Source organism: Stenella coeruleoalba (assembly GCF_951394435.1).
Source record: "Stenella coeruleoalba genome assembly, chromosome: 1".
Lineage (NCBI taxonomy): Eukaryota > Metazoa > Chordata > Mammalia > Artiodactyla > Delphinidae > Stenella > Stenella coeruleoalba.
The window spans coordinates 185936994-185962230 of NC_137169.1; the positions used below are offsets into that span (position 1 = coordinate 185936994).

Genomic DNA, 25237 nt, shown 5'->3' on the forward strand with positions numbered 1-25237 from the left:
AGATGCAATTCAACCCATAATAGGGAAGAAGGTGAAGGAAGGGGAAAGGATGACAGAATCAGAAGCCCAGGGAAGCTACAATGTAAGGATGAAACAGAGGAAGAGGAACCAGTGAGGAAAAAAATCAGAAGGAACCTGAGAGGAATACATGGCACAAGGATTTGGGGATTGAAGAAAGAAAGATGTGGACAAAAAGTACTCAGTTAACAAAAGGACTGAACAGTTTCTATTTGAGTCATGAACGGGGAGGTTCTTAGAAACTTCTGTAGGACCAGACTTCGTAGAGGAGCAGAAGCGAATTTGTGAGATGCTGATGAGTGAAAGGAAAATGAAGAGGCAGCAGTCAGCCTACATCATGGAGCTACAGAAATTTCAGAGGAACTCCTCTAAGGAGTTTGCTCAAAAGTTAACGCTAGTAATCTCTTCTTCCTGTTAGCTAAGTTCCATATACAAAACTAAAAAAAAAAAAACTTGAAAGCGAGAAGGGGGAGACAAAGACATAATTGCAGGGAGCAAGCTGGGACTGCCATTTTAGGAACTTTCTTGTGGTTTTCCCATAACTGGAAAAGCAGCTTTCTGACATGATCTGATCCAGGATGGCTGCTTAGTGCAGAGTACCCAAAAGCCGTTCACAAAAGCGAGAGCCGCGGACGCCAGGACAGGACGTTGCAAAGAGAAAATGAGTGATTAATTTAAGGAATAATATCAAAGGTTTGGAGAATGGAGGGAGGATACAAATGCCAGGAGAAAAAGGATGTGGTCAGGACTAGGCTTAATTATTTATTTCCTTGATGCCTAAGGAGCTTCCAAGCAGAGAGGCCATTCTGGGCAGCTTCCTTTAACACTGTAGTTTCCACAAGTGAGACACGGAAGAAGCAGATCTTTTCTTCTCCAACACTCTTCATATACCTGTCCCACACCCCCAAGACCCAGACCTGCTGACTTTCTCACTCTTCTCTGAATCTCTTCCCTCCTCCCACATTTTATTCTCACATTCTCTACTCTCTTCCTTTAAATACGTCTGACTTTGGCTTTTCTCTTATCCCTTTCTCACAGTCAGCCTAATCATGGAACAGACAACTGAAGGGATGCTCAGTCCCGCTCCCTTTCTAAAACTTTTGTTTCATCCATAAAATCAGTAGTCCTCATCCTTGTCCATATTTCCTAAGTCACAATGACAGACAGACAAAGGAAAAGATAACACTTGTGAGGTTCCCCCAGAATATGGAATAAGATATACACAGCCCCGGAACTGCAGGCCATGAACTAAATAGAAATGGCAGAATTCAAGCTAGAGTTTTACAAGCTGAATATGGTTGGTGCAATGCCTCCTAATGTGTCCCCAAAGGGCAACTGATCCTTTATTCTTAAGGATCTTTATTCTTAAGGCAGATGAGAATTTTGGCTTAGGATTCCCATCAGAAGGAGTTTTGTTCTAATTGGCTGAGTGCACAAGAGTGCTAGAGATCTACCGCAACTTGTTAGCTTACCGGGAGGAATAGGGTAAGGGAGGGTGGCAAATCCATTTATTCCAAAGTATATGGGATAATAAATGAAAAACAATCTTTAAATACACAGCAAAAGGAGTGAATAGGAAATGTGTTAAGGAATGTAGCTTACCACAAGTTAACAAATAATATAACTATGCTCATATGAGGTATAATGAGTAAACTTGGGAGGCAACAAAGCATAGCAGATAAGAGAGCAGCCTCTAGAGCCAGGATCCCTTGGTTCATATCTTAGCTCTACTGAGACAAATTATTCAGTATCTCTGTGCCTCCGTATCACCAGATATAAAATGGGAATGACAATAATAACGGTACCAAATCCATAGAGAAGACTGATGAGAAGACTAAATGAGTTCATATAAATTAAGATTTTAGAACAATTAGGTGCATAGTAACACTATACAAATTTTACTTTTATTATGAAAATTAACAGTTAGCTAAGTACCTAAAAGTATACCATATTGTTTTAAAATTTTAGACTACAATAATATATTTCATATAGCATGATGAATTTATATAGTACAATAGAACATTTTTAGTTTAAATGTCAGTTTTATTTTAAAAAACATTTGTCTCATAAACACTTGAAAATTTTAAGACCTAAAATAAGGTGTTTTTTTTTTTTTTTTTTTTTTTTTGCAGTACACGGGCCTCTCACTGCTGTGGCCTCTCCCGTTGCGGAGCACAGGCTCCGGACACGCAGGCTCAGCGGCCATAGCTCACGGGCCCAGCCGCCCCGCTGCATGTGGGATCTTCCCGGACCGGGGCACGAACCCATGTTCCCTGCATCGGTAGGTGGACTCTTAACCACTGCGCCACCAGGGAAGCCCTAAAATAAGTTTTTTTAAACGTAGCATTTTGTAAATGCTGTTTGTTCTTTACTCAAATATCCAAAAATATAAAGAGAATATACTCAGTTTTTATAAAAGGAAATAAAATGAGGTTAACATTGAAAATGGAAAGCAGATTTCTTTTAAAACTTGGTTTTAGATAAATACACATACTATTGTTTTCCACAATAAAATGTAGCCCGTGTTTTGGAGGGATGGGTATCCTGAGTATCAGCTTTAATTAATGAAATTTAAAATCCACATCCTTAAACTTTACCATGTTTAAGGTGTGACCTTGAATAGATTGGCAATCCATCCCTGCTTTTACTTGGTAAACATCCTGGTGACACTGAACCAGCTAACTTTGGGTACCAGTAACGTATATCTCACTACCATCAACTTTAAATGCTCTACTTGCCTACACACACATATACATACACACAGACACATATACATTTGCATCATTTAGAAATATTACTTTTAGTAGCAGGTAACCTAACAGTTGCTTCAGTAAATATGGGATTATTATTTTCATATGACAAAAATGCATGCAGGTAAATGGTTTCTGGCGTTGGTTCTGTGGCTCAAAAATGGCAAGGCTTTCTCTTCAGGTTGTAGGATGCTTGTTCATAAGTCATCACTTCAATATTCACGGCAGGAAGAAAGGGTGGCGGGGGGAGGCAGCCATATACAGCATCACTGATGTCTGTCCTTGTATCAGAAAAGCAGAAACCTCCCTGGAGTCTCCCTTCCCCCCTTTACACACACAGTGCCAACTTTCCCTTAGTTTCATCATCCAGAATTGGATCCCGTGACCACCTGTAGTTGCAAAGGAGGCTGGGAAAGTGGGGAACAGGTTGCTAATGATTGTCTTAGATTAAACATGATTCACCATCTGGGCCTAGGCACTACCACCCTGAACAAAATTAGGGCCCTGTTATCAAAGAAGAAGGGACTATAGCTATGGGATAGGTAACAAGTAATGTCTATCACAATAATTTACCACTTATTGGGAGCCTATATGTAGAAGGCACAGACCTAGTCACTTTACACACATGGTATCATTTAGTCTTCACAACACTGTGAAACAGTTTTTTGTAAATGCTCTTTGTTCTCTATTCTTTATATGTAAGGAAAGTGAGCCTCACTAAAGCTGTAAGTACCTTGCCCAAGGTCACACAACTAGTAAGGCAGCCTGAGATGTGAGCTCAGGTCTGATTCTAAGCTCACATACTTTCTACAATATCATACTGCCCATCATCTTGGCCATCCTTAATTCTGGCCACAACGTATCCCTGGCCACAACATATCCACAACATATCCCTCCAAGTTCATACAGTCTTGATCACAAGCCCTCTCCACAAAAAATGTAAGCCATTCTGAATCTTGATTTAGAAAATGGCACATGGTCTTCATATATGTCAAAATGCTGGCAATACAACAGTGAACAGAACAAACAGACTGCTGACCTTTGGGTTTCCATTCTAGTGGCGAAGAACGGCATTAAGCATGTAAACAAATAAAGATAATTTCAGATAATGAGAGCCTTATGAAGAAGATGAAACAAGATAACGTGATAATGAAAAATCTGCAGGCTACTTTTGATAAGATGCCTAGAAAAGACTAAGCCCTGATTGCTAGAAGGAATTAGCCTGGTCAAATTCAGGGAAAAGTGAACTCCAGGCAGTGGGCCTAAGAAATGCAAAGGCCCAGAAGCAGAGACGTTTTGTAGGTACAGAAAGTTGGTCAGTGACATTGGAAAATAATGATTGAGAAAGACATGATAAGAAATGAGATCTGAGGGGAATCTGTATTTTATTCAAAATGCAATGGGAATTTTGATAAGTTTTAAATAAGCAGGGGTAACATGATCCTTTTTTTTTTTTTTTAAATCACCGTGGTAGCTGTGAAAAGAGGCTTGACAAGGCATAGGAGAGGAAGTAAAGATTTCAGTGAGGTCGCTTGACCAGAGCAGTGCTGGTAGAGATGAGGAAAAGACAGATCGTTCAATATAGATGAACATTATGACACAACTTAGCTTTGGAGAAATTTGTTTTGTCATTCATTCCATGTTATCTTGGCTATGCAGACCACTGCGTTTCATCACATTCATATGCATGTGCTCCAATGAATTGCGCCCGCTATTTTCTTCTGAAATGATTTTAGAAAAAATAAATGCTTTAACACACTGACAAAATTCAGCCAGATATTTAGCATCTTCCCCTACCTGAAAGGACTGTATCTACAGGGCAGTTCTGAAGCAGTCAGTTCATTCAGCATCTGAATTCAGAGCTCTCCCATCTTCCTAGGAAAAACATCAATAATGGTCAATCTCATATCTTTTTATAGATACAGGCTTTCAGAGGTTTAGTTTTGCATAATTTGCCATAATGAATTATAAACTTCTCCCTTTTCCTCTGGGTTCATGAAATTAGTCAGGATAATAGAAGTAAGATTCTCCCAGAAATTGTGTGCTGGGGTTAATCAGTGTGTTCCTAATTGGAATTATGAGTAGAGTAACTGAGGAGAAACCTATGTCACTTTTGAAAGCTTCCACTGTACATTCACTATGGCTGAATGCAAACTCCTTCTGGAAAAACCATCTTCATTTAATTTCAGTGGGAGCTGATAATAGAGCTGATGTTGCTTAGAGTGCAATTTAGATGACCATTACCCAGCCTATACTATTTTGCTCTTTTGTTACTTAAGCCCTTCAACAACGTCTGGCCAGTCATCCTCAGAATGTGCTTTGTGTACCAAGTTTAAACTTCTTAAATTATGATGGAAAGGAGATATGTAGCAACGGAATGAATTCTGTGCAAATAAGTTGAATTTTCATTTTCATTAATGAAGATAATGATGACTTTATCCACAAGGCACAAGAGGAAACCAGGGTCTGGCTGCTATCCGGGTAATTGAACAAAGAGTGAAACTGGATGACTGAGGCCCAAAGCATTCCAAGCCGGAAATCTTGGGCTCATGGATCTTTATAGGCTTAAAGACCCTGCTTTAAGGACTTTTAAGGGGAAGGCCTGCATTTGGGAATCTTCAGAGGGTTGAAAACAGATCTCTAGGTGATCAATGCAGAGTGAACGTTTTCGTTTACAATATCCAATTAAAACATTCTTGTACAATTGAAGGAAAGGAAAGAAATCAGAAGATGTTTAATGCCTTTTAAATCCAGATAAGTTTAACTATAATAAAAACACATGCCAACTCCTTGACTTCCTGGCCTAATAAGTCCCAGGTATGGTTGTGAAGCCGAATCCAAACTGTAGGAACAATGAACGGAAAAATCTTGGTGCAATTGTGAAGTTTCTATGGTCCCATATTCTGAGTTAGTCTCAGCAGCCAAAACAGTGATGTATAAAATGTTGTGGAAAATGGGTCTTTACTTCCAGACTCTAAGTTCCAAATAAATTTTAAGTATCTCCTGGTTGTTAGGGATTGCTAACCGGTATTTAGATTATCTATATCACCTTTTGTTAATTAAACAAACGTTTTAAAAAGAGAGAGAGCTGCTATTACTTTATGTGTATTTTTCAATAGCAACACAGCATATTAGCTTTTGTTTATCACAGACTTCTCTAATCTAGGGGATCTCACTGTATGGCTTTTAGATCTTCTTATTGGTTTGGGAACTATATCTGGTGAACTCAGAATCTCAAATAACTGTTAACATTTCCTTCTCCACCCCATCTGGCTGCTGCTACCCACTCTTTTTTTTTTTTTTTTTTTGCGGTACGCGGGCCTCTCACTGTTGTGGCCTCTCCCGTTGCGGAGCACAGGCTCCGGATGCGCAGGCTCAGTGGCCATGGCTCACGGGCCCAGCCGCTCCGCGGCATGTGGGATCTTCCCGGACCGGGGCCCGAACCCGTGTCCCCTGCATCAGCAGGCAGACTCTCAACCACTGCGGCACCAGGGAAGCCCCTGCTACTCACTCTTAATCATGCAATTACTCCTTCCTCCACACCCACCCACAGCAATCCTGCTTATGTACTTCGCTGATCTGAAGGCAATAATATTTGTAATCCAACCATGCAACTTTCTCTTTTCGGAAAGCCAAACAAATCACTGCATATTTCTGTGCTTCTCTCTCCTTTTATCAGTGATTTGGGTGTAATCATCCTGGTCACCTACTTTGTTTCCGTGGGTTTGGAGAGGACTGACATACGTGGAACCTTGTGAACAAAGAAGAAAGCTGCTTAGAAGTGCCTTGAATGACTATTTTCACGTCTTAATTGCCATAACAAGGAGGAAAATCTTCACAATTTGGAAGGGTTTCTGAAAATCAGCCCCACTGCACCAAACCTTTGATCTTTTGGTCAAACTGTCAATCTCTTGAGAACTCAGCTCTCTTGTGAAATTTTCAGGCTGTTCCCAAAACAACTTGGTTGCATAAGGTCTGACAGCCAGACCCTCAAAGCTCCTCTGTGTTTTGGAAATTCCCTAAACAGACTTAGGTAACAATGTCGCTCAGCAGGAGATGCAGGGATGGTGCCGCCCTAGCCTTTCCAATCTCACACAGCTCTCTTATTTTTCCTCTTGACATCTCTTTTTTTCCTCCTATTCTCCATATCTCTTTGTTGCCCACTCCTCTCCTCTCCTTCGCTTCCTTCTCCCTTCCCTTTCCCCACACACACTTCCAAGCCTGGGATCAGCCTCTGACTTCACCAGCTTTGCTTAAGCAAGTCTGCTGCTTGACCCAAGGATGAAAGATGTTTCCAGGTTTAACTAAAACCCAGGTGAGACATCACATAACATATGGAGTGAGGTTCTGGCTGCCAAGCGCTCCAAGAGCAGTTTTTCTTACATTGTTTCAAAACTTTTGCTCCAGCGTGCTCCAAGAGGAAGTTAAAAATTGGGTTAAAAATATGTAAGACCTGGTGCCAAGTAATTGAAAACAAATAGTTAGTTTACAGTAAGACCTTGTTAATTTACATTTTTCTGAAGTGTAAAGTAAAAAGTCTGATTCCTTTGTTTTAATAGCTGGGTATTTTTGCTAAATTAAGATAAACGTAAACTGAAAATAAATAGAATAAACTAAGAAATGTACAAGATTATAAATTTATAATTTAGTTTAGTGTAGACTCCCTCTCAATGTTAAAAGCCTCACATAAAATTATGCATGATAGTCTATGTTTTTTATATTAGTAAATAAGCTTATGCTTGCCAGTTTTATGCACAATTATGAGGTATATTTTTTGCACTGTTTTCTAGTTGTTTTATAAAGTCTTATTTAGATATTGGTCCTACTTGCATATTGTTTATATTCTCACTGGCCTTGCCATTGCTATAGTTTCATATGTGCCTTTACGAATGTGGTATCTTTAACCTTTTTTGTAAAAGATATTTTTTGATTTCCTTATGCAGTATACCATTTTTCAGAGAAAAAAAATGATAACTATGAATAAATAACATCTATTTATTTATATTTATTCATACATTTATCAATTTATTAAATATAAAATTAATAAGTATAAATAAAATAAATTTATAAATTAAAAATACATTGAAATATATATAGTGAAATAAATAGGATTATTGAAATTTTTTATCTATATAAAGTTTTTGAGGTAAAATCATTAACTGATTCTAGAAACAATTTTAAGTGGGTGACATTTGTCAGTACGTGTTAAGCTCGTGTATATTGTTTGTGAGTTTCCTCCATATTTTCCTCTCTCGTTTGTAAGTGATAATCTGTGACATTTTATAATTAGTAGGGTCTCCCGTGTGAGCATACATTAGGAGAAGTCATTGGATCTGAGATTAATAGCTTCAGTTATCACACTAAATTTAAACAGACTAATTTAAAAGGCACTTACTTTTTAAAAGGCAGGAAATATTTGACAACAGAAATCAAATGAAGTTCTTGTTCTAATCAAAATATAATTGGATCAGAATTCCTAAAGATTAAAACTTATCTAAAAAAAGGCTCTCCCACTGTGTTCCTTCCCACTACAAAGGTCTCAAAGAGGTGTCTGCAATTGTCCCCACTTGCACCTCTTACTGCACTCTTATCTCTTACTCCTGCGGGGGAACACATTCATGGACTATCTTAATAACTATATAGAATAGCTTTTTCAAACAGGTATGTACATGTAGCTTTTCAGAAGATATGCAAACACAGTTTTAAGGAAATCAATTTCCAGATACTCAACTTCCATATCGACTCTTTCCTAAAACTAATTTGCCAAGGTAGATGTCAATGAAATATTTGTAGCCCTTCCTTTGCCCATAGCCTGTCTCCCACTTGACAATAGAAAGGTACACCTGTCACCCATTCCTGTTGGTGCACTGCATGGTTCTAAGATGTAATCTCTTGGGTGTCAAACGAACAATTGTAAGTATTTGTGTCATCTCATTTGATTGAAACATCATAAACCTCCACTACCTATCACACTATGAAATGCATTCCCAATACAATTTTATTTTTGATATGCAATAATTTAAAAAAATATAATTTATGTATGTTGTTTTTGATCATTTGCATATGAAAAATAACTGTAATGATAATACAGGAGAAAGTTTTAGCTCTTAGAACTCTAAGTTTACAGAAAATTTATCTTCTTTTTTGCAACTTCTAGGCAGAACTAAAATTGTAACAAAAGGAATTTAAACTTAGACATGAAGTTCTTGACTAGAGATTATTAAAAAAACAGAATGGAAATTCTTTTATTTTTGTTGCATAAGCATATGAAAGAGTAATCAATAAAATATACTTAAACAGAAAAATAGATTAAACTGGTATACAATTTTGAGGAGGAGGTGGAATGGAAATACAATTTCCAGGAGGAAAGAGAATAATGAAAAATGTCTAATTGTTAAAGAAGGAATTTTCATGCCTTTAAAAATAGATGATGGTGGTGTAACATTGCTATAGATATATTTAAAAGTGAGGTAACAGTTTCACTTTAAAATTTGAATTTAATGTGCCAGAAATTATATCCTTTGAAACTGTATACATTTACAATTAAACATTTTAGTTATGAACTTTTAAATGTGCAAGGGGGAACCATAATCTATCAAAATTATCTTAAGGGACATGAGAGAAAAACAAAGAAGGTCCCCGATCAGGAGAACATTCTCTCCCTTGTGAAACATATTCCTAACGGAAAGAAATCAGACAGGTAGGGGAAACACTAAGTGGCATTTTTTTTGTTCTTATAGGAAATATGTCCTGTCTTTCCTCCTTCCACCTGAAGGCTCCCACTAAAAAAAAATTCAAAGTAGCCTCTTTTCCTTCTGGTCTAAGTGGAGCTTAATTTCTGAAACGGCAAGAAAATATAAATGGATTCCATAGGTTACACTACATCAAGAAGAGCTTCCAGTAATTCCAAATGACTGGATTAACCTTGTGCTTCCCAACCTAAATGTCCATCAACAAATGAATGGATAAAGAAGATGTGGCACATATATACAATGGCATATTACTCAGCCATAAAAAGGAACGAAATTGAGTTATTTGTAATGAGGTGGATGGACCTAGAGTCTGTCATAGGGAGTGAAGTAAGTCAGAAAGAGAAAAACAAATATCATATGCTAACGCACATATATGGAATCTATAAAAACAGTACTGATGAACCTAGTGGCAGAGCAGGAATAAAGATGCAGAAGTAGAGAATGGGCTTGAGGACACAGGGGGGAAGGGGAAGCTGGAACAAAGTGAGAGAGTAGCATTGACATATATACACTACCAAACATAAAATGGATGGCTTGTGGGAAGCTGCTGCATAGCACAGGGAGATCAGCTAGGTGTTCTGTGACGACCTCGAGGGGTGGGATAGGGAGTGTGGGAGGGAGGCTCAAGAAGGGGAGGATATGGGGATATATGTATATGTATAGCTGATTCACTTTGTTGTGTGGCAGAAACTAACACACCATTGTAAAGCAGTTATACTCCAATAAAGATAAAAAAAAAAACAAAAACAACCTTGTGCTTCCCTTATGTTCAACCAAATGCCAGTAGCCAACAAAACACTGTGCCCAGCAGCAGGGTACTAACAACCTATCTAAATGAAATCAGGTTAATATATACATCACATACAGACTTGAGTAAGAAAAAAATACAGAAAGTGGTCGAAAGGATACTCATGGAAGGAAGAGACTTAGACCCAGCTATGACCATACAAAGATATGGGAGCTGATGGGATGCACATGTTATTCGTGTGTGTGTGTGTGTGTGTGTGTGTGTGTGTGTGTGTGTGTATTTACTTTTCCCCTACACTGCCTACCTATGGACTGAATGTTTGTGTTCCCCCCATTCATATGTGAAATCTGATTCGTCAATGTAACCATATTTGGAGGTGGGGCCTTTGGGAGATAATTAGGTCAGGAGTTGTTGGGAGTACGTGAAGAATGAAAGAGAAAGGAAATGCGAAATGTAAGAAGCTAGAAGCCAGTCTGAAGAACACTGTTCCAATCACCAGTTGTATAAACCTGTTAGCTTCTCCTCAATGATTTGTTTTTCATAGATGTCTGGTCAACATGGGCATTCATTCCTGGCAGGAATGTAATGCAGCATGTACAGTTATAGACACATCATACATTATTTTTTGATGGGAACTGTGAGAAATAAAATAATAGAATGATCAGGATGCCTGTGATTCCAGATCACAAACTGGAAGCAGTAGTAAAAACAGTGAGTATGACTGTGTATTAAGCCACAATTGTATTCCTCTAAACCAGGAATAATAAAAAACAAATTCCAGTCGACTAAGCTGGGACTGAGATATTTTTCTCTTCTTTCTGTAGAAAATATTACAAAGTCATTTTAATATGAAAAGGTCATCAAAGAGTATGCAGTCAAAAATGTAGGAAGAAAGCAAAGTGGTATGTCAGGCAGTCAATTATTAAAAACTATTATGTTCTGTTGCTCGATTTTGTGATGTTTGTAATAGTGAACATCTTTAAAAGTTATCTGGTGGGGCTTCTCTGGTGGCGCAGTGGTTGAGAGTCCGCCTGCTGATGCAGGGGACACGGGTTCGTGCCCCGGTCCGGGAGGATCCCACATGACGCAGAGCAGCTGGGCCGCTGGGCCTGTGCATCCGGAGCCTGTGCTCCGCAGCGGGAGGGGCCGCAACAGTGAGAGGCCCGCGTACCGCCAAAAAAAAAAAAAAAAAAAAGTTATCTGGGGGATTCCTTTTCTCTTTCTAAATACATCCTCAATTTTTGCTTAATTCCTCCCATTGTAGAAATTCCCTGCTTCACTAAGCCCCATTTGCTCTGCTCCCTAAGTCCATGCCTCATGAATAGAACACAAATGATTCTGCTGCCTCCTGGCTCCTGTTCAAAGTGACGTCATGAGCTTTGCCTCCTAATTGCGAGCGGCAATTGTAGAATTGCTCTAATAATAGGTAAACATTATGAACATGTATTTCTTTTTCTTCAACAGAGCTAAACAAAAGCTCACTCTCTGAATTTCCAGATGCACTTAAAATGAAATAATAATGTTGGTCCAGTCTTGCCCTACTTTAAATTAATTACTCCAGGAAGAGACATTAAACCTTTCAGGCACCAGTGAGCATAAATGCTTTAGTATCCCAGACCATACACCCTCTTTTGATTGTTTGAGACACAAGGAAAGGTAAGCTCAGTAAATTAGGCTATTTTATGATCCATTTAAATAATCTGAAAAGGAAATTAATACTTTTATTACTTTCTGTAAGTGAAAAACTTCCTTAAAAATCTGTAAGAGTTCTTTATGTTACAGTAGTTGGGACTCCCAGAGCCAAAACATGGCTCCAGAGAAATAATGGAAGGTCGGGGAAAGGATGCATGGTCACACAAATCAAAATGGAATAAACAGGAAGGTCTGGAAACTAACTTGGGGCTGAAGAAAATCATCTCTACCAAAGTCAAGAAAATTCACTTGATTAGATATTAGGTTGTCATTTAAAAATAAAATATTTCTTAGTCTTTTTGAATAATATGAATTTTTGCTGGGGGTGTTGAAAGGATGGAGAAGGAATCTGGAGAAAAACATGGTGCTTGTGACCTCTACCCCACTTATTATGTGAGAAACATTCTGTTAATTACTTTGCAAACACTGTGCTCAAACTTTAAATGCTCACAACAAATGAGTAGAGAAAGTTAAAATATTTTAATTGGATAGAAAAGGAAACAAGGAGCCTCCCTGGTGGCGCAGTGGTTAAGAATCCGCCTGCCAATGCAGGGCACATGGGTTAGAGCCCTGGTCTGGGAAGATCCCCCATGCTGTGGAGCAACTAAGCCCATGTGCCACAACTACTGAGCCTGCGCTCTAAAGCCCTCGAGCCACAACTACTGATCCCGCATGCCACAACTACTGAAGCCCGCACTCCTAGAGCCCGTGCTCTGCAACGAGAGAAGCCACCACAAAGAGCCCCCGCTCACCGCAACTAGAGAAAAGCCCGTGCACAACAACAAAGACCCAATGCAGCCAAAAATAAATTAATTAATTAAAAATAAATAAATAAATAAAGGGAAATGAGGGTTATTTCTCTTATCTTTTACCTGTTGCTGCCTCCATCTGCTCCAGCCATGCTGGCTTCCACTCTGTTTCTGACACACAAAGCACACTCCAGTCTCAGAGGCTTTGAATAGGCTGCTCTCTCTGCCCAGGACACTGGTCCCTAGATTTCCATAGGTCTCACTCCTTTACTCCATTGAAAGATCTCTGTTCAAATATCACCCCTATCTGAGAGCCCCTACCCCATAACTCTTTGTCCCATTACCCTGTTTTTATTTTTCTTCTTAACATGTCACAGATATTTTGTTCCCACTAAATGTCCTCAAGAGCTAATGGATGTTTGGAGATGGGAATTAATCATTGGATTAATCATTGGATAGCTGAAAAGCAATTAGCAAACTCTACAAATGTGTCATACAAATGTTCGCTTCCAATCTGATGCTTTGTACTAGTTTACGTGAGAGATTTTCAAACACAGCCCACAACTAGCTCTTAACTGGCGATACCTCGTCAAGTTCTTCTATAAGCTAGACATTATTCCAGTGATTTATTTCCTTATATAATACCATTTATATCAGTCAGGGTCCCAATAAGTATCAGTTGGTATAATCAAATTAAGAAAACTCTGGGGAATTCCCCGGTGGTCCAGTGGTTAGGACTCGGCGCTTTCACTGCCAGGGCCCAGATTCAATTCCTGGTCAGGGAACTAAAATCCCACAAGCCACACCACGTGGCTGAAAGAAGAAAACTCTGGGAATTTTTAAGGGACTATTTAAATGATTTAATAGTTTTGTGGGGCTGCTGTACAACATACTAGGTAGCTGAAACAGAAGAAATTTATTATCTCATCGTTCTGGAGGCCAGAATCCCAAGATCAAGCCCTGTTGACAGGGTTGGTTCCTTCTGAGGCCCATGAGGAAGACTTTATTCCATGCCTGGCTCCTCGCTTCTGTGGTTTGCTGGCACTCTTTGGCTTGTAGATGCATCACTCTGATCTCTACTTCATTTCACATGACGTTCTCCCTGTGTGCATGTCTCTGTGTCTTTTTCTAAGAACACAGTCATATTGAACTAGGGCCCACGTTAATGACCTCATGTTAACTTGACCATTTGCAAAAACTCTATTTCCAGATAAGGTCACATTCATAGGCACTGGAAGTTAGGACTTCAACATCTTCTTAGGGGACATGATTCAACCCATAACACATGGTATAGATGGAATATAGGGAATTGCACTGTGTACTGCAGTAACCTGTAGTTAGGACAGCAGAGCTGTTACTACCTCTAGGCCTCAAAGGATGAGGAGAGGGTTTGGATACTAGCAGGCTGCCACAGAAAAGCAGTGACCTTTGGTTGAGCAACATAGCCAGCTTCAGATGACCCAAGAGGGAGAGGGCTCTGACCTCATTTTCCTCCCTTTTTCCAAGCTTCTGCCAGGGCTTCCCACTGGCCCAACGCAACCAGAAGTCAGACAGCAAAGGATCTGTTTGCTGTAACATCTTAGAAACATTTCTAGCTTTAATGTAACCTTATTGTTTTCAGTTTTTGGTCTTTTGCATTTTCAAGCGGAATTTAGCTTTTTTTTCTTCCAGTTTTAATGAGATATAATTGATATACAGTACTGTATAAGTTTAAGGTATGCAGCATAATAATTTGACTTACATACATTATGAAGGGATTATCATAATAAGTTAGTGACCATCCATCATCTCATATAGATACAAAATTAAAGAAATTTTTTAAATTACACAATGATTAGGGAATCAATCCAAGAAGATATAACAATGTAAATATATATGCACCCAACATAGGAACACTAAATACATAAAGCAAATACTAACAGACATAAAGGGAGAAATTGACAGTAACATAATAATGCAGGGGACTTTATAACACCCCATGTACATGAACAGATAGATCATCCAGAGAGAACAATAAGGAAACACTGGCCTTAAATGACACCCTAGACCAAAAAAATAAATAAATAAATAAATAAATATATATATATATATATATATATATATATATATATATATATAAAACATTCCATTGAAAGGCAACAGAATACATTTTTATCAAGTGCACATGGAACATTCTCCAGGATAGATCACATGCTAGTCCACAAAATGAGTTTTAGTAAATTTAAGAAAATTGAAATCACATCAAGCATCTTTCTTGATCACATTAGCAGACTAAAAATCAACTACAAGAAAAAAAATGCAAACGTGGAGGCTAACCAATATGCTACTAAACAACCAATGGATCACTGAAGAAATCAAAGAAATAAAAGAATACCTGGAGAGGGCTTCCCTGGTGGTGCAGTGGTTGGGAGTCCGCCTGCCGATGCAGGGGACGCGGCTTCATGCCCCGGTCCAGGAGGATCCCACATGCCATGGAGCGGCTGGCCCGTGGGCCATGGCCGCTGGGCCTGCGCATCTGGAGCCTGTGCTCTGCAACAGGAGAGGCCACAACAGTGAGAGGCCTGTGTGCCGCAAAAAAAAAAAACAAAACCTGGAGACAAATGAAAATGAAAACACAATAGTCCAAAAATCTATGGGATGCAGCAAAAGCGGTTCTAAGAGGGAAACTTATAGCAATACAAGCCTACCTCAAAAAACAAGGAAAAAATCTCAAACAACCTAACTTTACATCTAAAGGAATTAGAAAAAGAACAACAAACAAAACCCAAAGTTAATAGAGTGAAAGAAATCATAAAGATCAGAGCAGAAATAAATGAAATAGAGACCAAAAAACAATAGAAAAGTTTAATGAAACTAAAAGCTGGTTCTTTGAAAAGATAAACAAAACTGATAAACCTTTAGCCACACTCATCCAGGAAAAAAGAGAGGACCCAAAATCAATAAAATCAGAAGTGGTTTCCATTAGCTTTGACAATGTCTATTTTATTTTTCTTTTATTGGTAGAAAGAAAATGCAGGCCTTAAGAGGAATAGCTAGATGAATAAAAAGGAGGTTTTTCTCCTCACTTGCACTGGCTTGATCATCTTATCTGCCAACAGGATCCTGTCTGTAGTTCTGGCTCCACCATTTACTAGATGGTTGGAAATGACATGCTTGCCAAGCATGTTTGCTCTTGTCTGAAATGAGGAGGACTGGAGGTGAAACCAGGAAGTTGATAATATTGTATGTGATGTGACTTCTCCCATAATCTCTCAGATCTTCAGTAAAACCACTAAACTAATGACATATTTTGAGAAAGTGGACTCTGTGTTTGGATGATGCAAGATAAATCCAAAGCAAGGCAGAGAAAACTGAGAAAGAAAGCCATTAAGGATTCACAGAAATTGCAGAGATGGCTCTGAACTTGCACAGGTACCAAAGTGGAATTTTAAAGCAAGCTGATCTAAGTCTCCAAGGGATAGTAGGACCTCAGCTGACAGCTGAGATACACTTAAGCATCTCTAGGGATTTTTGTACTTCAAAATTTTCCATTCCGTTTTTTCATAATCTTTATAGTCAAGAACTTCATGTCTATATTTAAATTCCTATTGCTGCAATTTCAGCTCAGCCTAGTAGTTGTAGTAATGACCATAATAGCTGCCAGGTATGAGCAACAGAGTCAGACTGTCTGGGTCTGAATCTCAGCTATACTGCTTATAAGCTCAGGAAAGTTACTTAGACTCTTTAAACTACAGTTTCTTCTTCCACAAAATGGGATTACAATGTCTACATCCACCATAAGGTTGTTGTGAATATCAAATGTGTTAGCATGTATAAAAACTTAACAGAGTATCTAGTACAAAGTAAGTGATTGATAATGTTTGTTGTGATATCATTACCATATGATATGTCAAGCATTCTGCTGTTTTACACAAATTATCACATTTAATTCTCACAGTTACCCTCAGAATTAGCTGTTATAATCTCCATTTTACAGATAAGGAAATCAAGGTGCAGAAAACTGAAATTTAAATAAATGGTAATTTTGTATGTGTCCCTGCTGTATTTATTATGGGATCAATGTGATCATGGAGAAATAAATGTTTAATAAACATTAATATTTTATAAAATATAAATATTTTAATTACAAAATAATTAAATAAATGAATGAATAAATTTTTTTCCTCTGACCTTTCACAGAACCCAGAGAAAAGAGAGAAATAATTTTGTCTTAATTATGTCATTTTTTAATGTTCACTACACTCTCAAACTAAGGGTTTAAGTACCAATTTCATTAATGTTCCATTTTCTTTTTCTTTCAGAGAAGCAATAAAAATATTTATAAGAAAGAGATATAAACCATATTGCTTTCCAAACTCCAACAGGAGTCTGACATTTTCTTTTCTTGGTTCTTCTACAAGCAGCCTTTGGAATATAATGTATGCCAATTGAAACTAAGTTTCAAAATAAATTAAAAATATTATTTTGCTATTTCTGAATCAAATAGTCTATAAAAACTCTAATAAATAGCATCCACCTTTCCTTTCTCACTAATATTATAAGTTTATTCTCAAAAAAGTAATATAATATTCTTGGCATAATTTTCCTGCAGAAGTCCATACCCTTTCTGGCTCATGATTTCTTTACTCTTTGGGTATTTCCAATTTTTTTCTCAAAATGCATTTTAACGTTCCTTAAAACTAACATTAAATTATCTAAATGGTACTGCCCCTAACCATATTCTTTCTCTGTTTTGGAGATGGGTCTATAATTTGAAGTTAGTATTAAATCCTATCGTCATAGTTTTACTTAAGCCAGTCCTTGCAGATACAGAATTTTCTGCTGAGAGTCATTTGAACATAATTGTTGTAAAATGTTCACATTTCCCATTTCTTGCCTACTACTGATTCTTATCTTCTGGTATTTTTACAAGTCATCATTTACTATTAAGTAGTTCAAATTCTTCCTTCCATTTGATTCAAGGATGTAGTGAGAAGTAAGCCTGTGGTGGCATGTATAATGATCTTCTGGGCCTCGAAGTATACTCTGCCAGCTTCTAGGCCATTCTGCCCCTTTCCACTAACTAGTCCATCCCACGATAATAAGAAGTAAAGTATACAATGTAGTCTAGAGGGCGTGAGATCTAAAAGGTCAGAGGTATAGACTTGACACTTCTATTGCTGTGTAGCATTTAGTGAAACATCAATTTCTTCAAAATTCAGTTTATTCAACCTTGAATGACAGTGCTGTCTTCCTATTTTCTTGAGATCCTAGACAGGTGAAGAGCTTTAACTTCCTTAGATGTAAGTTGCAAGTTGAAGTCACAATAGAGCAACTCTTCTCCTCTCCAGAGACTGATATCCCCCAGCTGAAGGGCCTTTTGTTTGGCCTCTCTTCGCCCACCTGCAGCATTCAACAGTGGTCTCCACGTGCTGTTCCTCAGATGCTCCCCTGCCTTAATTTCTGTGATAGTGTGCTCTAAGTTTTCTACCTATCTGTTGGATTTCTCCTCCTCCTTCACTTTCCTCACCATGAATACTATCTAATTTTTACACCTTTGTTCCCACACTCAACAAACAGGCACAGAGGTGAAGATACAGAGATGGGTGGCACCATCCTTGTCCTCAGGTGGCTTTTAGGCTGGTAGAAAGAGATGAGCATGAACTAATGTATGATCAGTGACTTTGAGCTCTCTCAAGTATGGAGTTATTTATCCTTCTCTTTTTTTTTTAACATCTTTATTGGAGTATAATTGCTTTACAATGGTGTGTTAGTTTCTGCTTTATAACAAAGTGAATCAGTTATACATATACATATGTTCCCATATCTCTTCCCTCTTGCATCTCCCTCCCTCCCACCCTCCCTATCCCACCCCTCTATGTGCTCACAAAGCACTGAGCTGATCTCCCTGTGCTATGCGGCTGCTTCCCACTAGCTATCTATTTTACGTTTGGTAGTGTATATATGTCCATTCTACTCTCTCTTTGTCACAGCTTACCCTTCCCCCTCCCCACATCCTCAAGTCCATTCTCTGGTAGGTCTGTGTCTTTATTCCCGTCTTACCCCTAGGTTCTTCATAACATTATTTTTTTCTTAGATTCCATATATATGTGTTAGCATACAGTGTTTGTCTTTCTCTTTCTTACTTACTTCACTCTGTATGACAGACTCTAGGTCCATCCACCTCATGACAAATAACTCAATTTCGTTTCTTTTTATGGCTGAGTGATATTCCATTGTATATATGTGTCACATCTTCTTTATCCATTCATCCGATGATGGACACTTAGCTTGCTTCCATCTCCTGGCTATTGTAAATAGAGCTGCAATGAACATTTTGGTACATAACTCTTTTTGAATTATGGTTTTCTCAGGGTATCTCACTACTACTTAGGGGGAAAAAAATTACAGTGGCTACTGTGTATCACTGGTTAAAACATCTCACAGCAATATTTATCTCCCCTGTCTGACTCTTGGTGAGTTGGATTCACAGAAACAGAGTTTCAGATAAGTGAACTGAACCTAGAGAGAGAACAACTTGCTGACAGTCACACAGCTTGTAAGTGGCAAGACAGGACCAGAACCAGAATTCCCAGCTCTTACTGCTCCTATTGTTAGACCCTGTAGCTGCTCTTTGTGGGCTGAATTTTCTGTGTTACTCCATAAGTAACTCTATACTCAATGGAGTAATGATTTGGTATTTCCCTCCTGTTCCACAGAGGGTGATGCATGCCCTACAGATCTGAAGAGGGACAAAAATCCACACCTCTCTTGACAGTTTATGGAAGATCTACTCTGAAAGCCAGTGACCTCTGGCCCCAAGGCTGGAGAAGCGGTTCTGAGTCCATTAAAATTCATGCTCAAAGTCTGATGGTTCATATGGGAGCTGCTGTAACAGAAATCATTCCTGAGGTCACATGGTGTGTTAACCTCCTTGCCCCTCATCACAGTGATGACGGCTCAGATAAACATGCATGGATGTAATGAAACCTCAGCTAGAAAGGAAAGTCTATCTGGGAAAAGGATGAATGACCTTCCCCCTCAATGCTGCCTGATGTGGGAGACAGTAAAGAAGAGCAAATATTGACAGAAACCTGATAATATTTGCCTTTCTGGTGGTCAAGATAACATCCAGACATTCTGTGGCCAAGTTGAGAACTGCAAGAAATAAAAAAGGAAGAGAAGGGAAGGGGAAGGGAAAGGAAGAGAGAGAAAGAGAGAAAGAGAAAGAAAAAGGAAGGAAGGAAAGGAGGGAGGGAGGGAGAGAGAAAGAACGAAAGAAAGAGAGAGAGGGAGGGAGGAAAGAAAAGAAAGAGGGAAAAGAAAAGACAGAGAGAAAAGACAGAGGAAAGAAAGGAAAAAAAAGAAAATGGCAAGAAGGAAAACTGTTTCACCAAACTGACGCCTGTCAGATAAAAGAGATTGGGGCCATAAATTCCTCCCAGCGTTTCTAATGGGATTTTAATACAGCATTTGGCCATCATCTTTTTTTCATTCCTCTAATGACATACATGCCCAAAGTGTAGCCACGGAGCCTCTGAACTCTGTATATTTCTGTAATACACAAAGAAAACAGCCGTCACATCCATTTTAAGGAACTTTTAAATACATTACAGTGAGGTCTATAGGCCCCGGATCCAAAGGGACCTGTACAAAGCCTGTCTGTACATCATCTGTGACGGCCCTGAATTCCAGCCAAAGCAGGTTTTTTTTGTTTTTTTTTTTAAATAATAAAATAAAATACTGTGTTTTTTTAAAGGAACATTATATTTTTAAACTGGAAATAATTGTATTTTGTATCTTATGTGGCATCTGAAAGTGATTTAGTTGAACAATGTGGTTTCTGATTGGTATTTGAATTGGTTCCAGAACATTTTTCATAATAACCATCTTAAAGATCCCAATTATCTGATCCTCTTTCCCCCCTTCACATGGTTTCATAGGAGGTTTCCAGAGAGAGAGAAACCTGCAGGGGCAGGCAAGCCAACTTCTGTCTAGCTAAACAGTGTTTGCCTACTAGGCTCAAAGGGAAGGGGCTGCTTGTTATTCTGAGTGGTCCGGGATGCATTTATGGCTCAATAAAGGAGGCCTTGGCATAACCAGAATAATTACTTACTCAAACAAGCCTATAAAACCAAAGGCTTGACCCAACAAAAAGGCAAACAGGGAACCTTTTTTCTTTTAGTGTTAACAGGTAAATCTAGTAAAGTGTATTTAGATTTCTATAAAATTAGCTCTTGGTGCAAAATGAATGGCCGATTTTACCAGGTGGGCAGCAAAATCAATTTTCCAGGGTGAGAGGGGCTAAGGGAAAGCAGTTCTGTGAAATAGGAAAGAATGCGCATCCATAAATGGACCCAGCCTCACTTGTACCATGTGGGAATTGCTGTCCAGTGGTGGAGAAGGCAGGCCCTGAAGTCACCTGGATCTGAGGCAGTCTCTACCACTACTGAACGCTATCACCCAGGTCAGTGATCCAAACTCTCCACGTCTCATTTGTAAAGTGGAAATAATGTAATACCTTTTCAAGTTTCATTGGAATAAATGAATGGAATAATACACGTGAAGGGCTTAGAACAATACCTTATGTATAGCAGGACGCACAATAAATCGTAGCTCATTATTATAAGTAATGGAATCTTATTGCAGTAAATAGTACCTTTTATAATTACATATATAAATAAGGAGAATATAAATAAATAAAATTTTCTGAAAACAAAAAAAAGTAATAATGAGAATAAATATTTTTGAGTGCCAAGTGTCAGCACATAGTGCCTGACATGATACTAAGAATTTCAAATGTTATACCTCCTTTAATTCTCTCAAGGTAAAATTCCTATCTAAGGAGCAGAGTCTAGTAAGTGGCAGAACTAGAGATAGGCTGCCAGATTTAGCAAATAAAAATAGGATACCCAACAAAATTTTAAATTCAGATAAACAAGAAATAATTGTTTTAAAAAGCGTACATCCCAAATATGGCATGGAACATACTTACATATCCGGTCACCCTAAACTAGAAATCAAGTCCTCAGCTCTTTTTTTCTTCACCATACAAAGTTATATCCAAAATATAACTGATTCCTTGTATATTTAATTCTCTAGCATTTTTTTATTTCCCCAACCAGAAGGTTCTTCGGTAAAAAAACAATCCGAAATTGTATGTGGTTACTAACTATCAGGGAAAGTAAAAATGCTTAAGGCAAATAAACTAAACCAGGGCAGCTGGCTGGAGGGCTGGTACATCAAGAGTTATAAATCAAGCCCTGTGTTCTCTTGAGATTATGATCTTAAAGTATGTCAGCAATTATTAAAAACCCTTAAAAACAAAGTGGCAAAACAACATTTAATGTTGAGAAAAAAAAATTGCACCATAACTTGCAGCTATAAATTGTACTTTAAAATATTTTTTCTTAATGATACAAATTAACAATCTGATTCATTTATTCAACAAAACTTATCGATTGTCCTTATGTCAAGGCACTATGTAGATGCTGAATGAACAAAAATAGACACTGTCCTCACACTCACAGAACTGACACTCTAGCAAAAGGGACATAAAGTAATTAAATAAGCACACAAAAAAACAAATAAAATGTTACAGTCATCACAAGATCTATGAAGGAAAAGTATGCAGAGAGACACACCTATAATAGGAGGACTTGAGTTCAGAAAGAACTTTCATGAAATAGTATTATCTTAGCTAAGATCTGAAGGATGAACAGAATTTAATTAGGAATTTTAAATGACAGGTACCCATGTGCTTTACTCATAATCCTACACTGGAATCGTCTTCAAATGTTATGAGAGAGAAATAAACATTTATTGTTTTGAGCCATTATATGTTTGGGTCTAACTGTTGCTGCAGACTAGTCTGCTATAACCAGTGCATTGCATCTTCTGCCTCACCTACCCACGATGCTGTCCATGCCTCATGTCTCCGCAACACTGAATGGATCTTTCATTTCTTCATGCTTGCCATGCTCTCTTCTTCCACGGTGTCCTTGCAATTCCAGATTAGGGGTGGTGTTGAGTGATCCTGGGGAACCCACTGTCAGAGATTCATGCGATGCTGATATTACTCTATTACTCTATCATCTTCAACACGTGGCTTTCAAGGTCATCATAAGTTTCGCATTCCAGTCACCTGGTAGGATCATGGGAGGTTTTTTTTTTTTTTTTTTTTTAGCGGTATGCGGGCCTTTCACTGTTGTGGCCTCTCCAGTTGCAGAGCACAGTCATCCAGACGCGCAGGCTCAGCAGCCATGGCTCACGGGCCCAGCCGCTCCGCAGCATGTGAGATCTTCCCGGACCGGGGCACGAACCCGTGTCCCCTGCATCGGCAGGCGGACTCTCAACCACTGCGCCACCAGGGAAGCCCTCAAATTCGTATTTTAAAAAGATGATTCTGGCAACAAATTGTAGAACAGATTTGGAGAGTACTGAGTGGTTGTGGGGAAATCAGTTAGGAGGATATTATAGCAATCCAGGTAAGAAATCATGCTAGTATGGAACAGGGTAGTTAGTGGTGCTAGAAATGGAGAGAAATAGATGGATGCAATAATATCATGCAACGGAGCTTTGACTACAGAACAACAGGCAAATATATGATGTCTTTTCTTTGTTAAACTATTTTATACTTCTTGTCATCTCCCTGACTCTCCTTGGTTTCTTTTGTACCAGTAGGTTCCTTGATCAGCATCAATAACAATGAAGATATAAGTAAGAATCATCACAAGGAACTCCTCAAATCTGAAAAGCATTATCAAAAGGGCTTTCAGAGCCTCTCTACAGATTCTCTGGAGTGTGAAGTGATTCAAAACAGCCTGATTTTGTTTAATATCATGCATATAAAATAAAGTATAAAAATAAGAAAAAAAATACTAGAATGTGCATTCTGACAGGGAATCAAAAAGTATAGAACTTGTGTTACTTTTTGATTGTTTTCTTATTCATAAAATGAGGACAGTAATACCTGCACATTCTACCTCTAGGGATTTGGTTGTTGTGATAATCAAATGCCATAGAGATCACATCTACTGAGCTGCACAGTGGTTCATATTAACAGGGCTCCCTGGTGTTTGAAGTTTCTATAATTGCTTGCTCTAACTATTTACGGAGACATTCATTATAGTACTTGCACATGAAATTTTAAAAAATGTATGTTCAAAAGCCTGTTCATTCTTTTCTTGTTTTTACTGCTACCTAATATAAGAGTAAGCAAGAGTTACTTGCCTAGTATAATAGCCTAAAAAACACAAGACATATAAGCTTGTTATTCAATGTACAGTTTAATGGGAGAGTTGAGTGTTTGGTGGTTGTTTTTACTGGTGTAAAAGAGGAAGGCTGCTTAACCCTCTAGTTGAAAATGATCTATCTCACAGTTACTGAACCTTGGTTTTTCCCTTAGTCATCTAACAAGCTAAAAATAGTAATAGGAAACACATTAAATACCAAACACCATTCCAAGTAACATATGTAAATACACACACACACACATACACATATATACATGCATGTATAAATGCACCTCTATGCGGAAGGTATTATTATTACCATCTCCATTTTTCAGGTGAAAAAACTGAGGCACTGAGAGGTTCCGAAACTTGCCCAGAGTCATAAAGCTAGTTCATAGCTGAGCCAGACTTCAGACTCAGGCACCATGACTTCAGAGTCCATGCTCTGTCTCCCATTTTGCTGCCTCTTTATAACGTACTAAATGCTGAATTAAGTGCTATACTCTGCCCCTAACAAGATTATCCTAATTATAGTTATTGCATTTTTTCTCTAAAGAATTTTCACTAACAGTACTCTAACTAAATTACCCCAAGAATTACCACTCACTTGGCACCATAGCTATTCAACGAGGCCAGTAAAATAATCCCAGATGGGCGGGGGAACTGGAAAACTCCACAACAAACTGCAGCCAGTTAAAGTCTTGCCCAGCAAGGAGCAGGTTGCCACCACAAAGTTATTCCATCAGGGTGATGAATTCCAGGGCCAACAGAAGTGCAGAGATAAGGAAGTAAGGATTCCTGCCTTCCTTTTCTAGAGTCCAGTGTCTTGTTGGATATTGGCAGACAAGGCAGTACTTGAATTGAATCGTGGAAGTGGAGTAGATGCTCACTGAATTGACCAAGGGGAAGTGATTCCAACTAGAGCAAAGGAACAGAAAAATAATCCAGGAAGGAGAAAGCAAGGAAGAGCAAGGGTGTGGAGAGTAGAGATCAAGTAAGAGGGGAGGCTGGTAGGAGTCAGGTCATGAAGGGCTTTATGGAACTGAGGAAGCTTATTCCGTGTAGCTCCAAGGAGCCATTGAAGGGTTTTGAGCAGATGCGTGATATGTTTAAAATATTAGGGAAGCTACCAGGTTTAGGGAAAGATCATGGTTTCAGCATTGGACTTTCTGAGTTTGAGAAAGTCAAACTGAGGGAAATCCAGTGGAAGTGTTCTGTGGACAAATAGACATGAGTTCTAGTTTTGAAGAGAGAAGTTGGCTGGAAACAGAGTTGGGAGACCACTCCAGTTAGCTAGCAGTTGAAGCCATGACCA

At 38.5% G+C, this 25237-nt stretch overlaps 1 long non-coding RNA gene across 1 annotated transcript in view; it reads right to left on the bottom strand.

Annotated features, from left to right (window-relative positions):
* The window catches only part of LOC307186744, a 76415-nt gene extending 53437 nt beyond the window's left edge, over window positions 1-22978 (bottom strand). Inside the window, exons 1-3 of the long non-coding RNA XR_013828456.1 lie at window positions 22599-22978; window positions 15084-15238; window positions 4566-4643 (exon numbers count right to left, since the gene is read on the bottom strand). This is a non-coding gene — a long non-coding RNA (uncharacterized lncRNA). The remainder of the gene's footprint in view (window positions 1-4565; window positions 4644-15083; window positions 15239-22598) is intronic.
* Between the last annotated feature and the right edge of the window lie 2259 nt (window positions 22979-25237).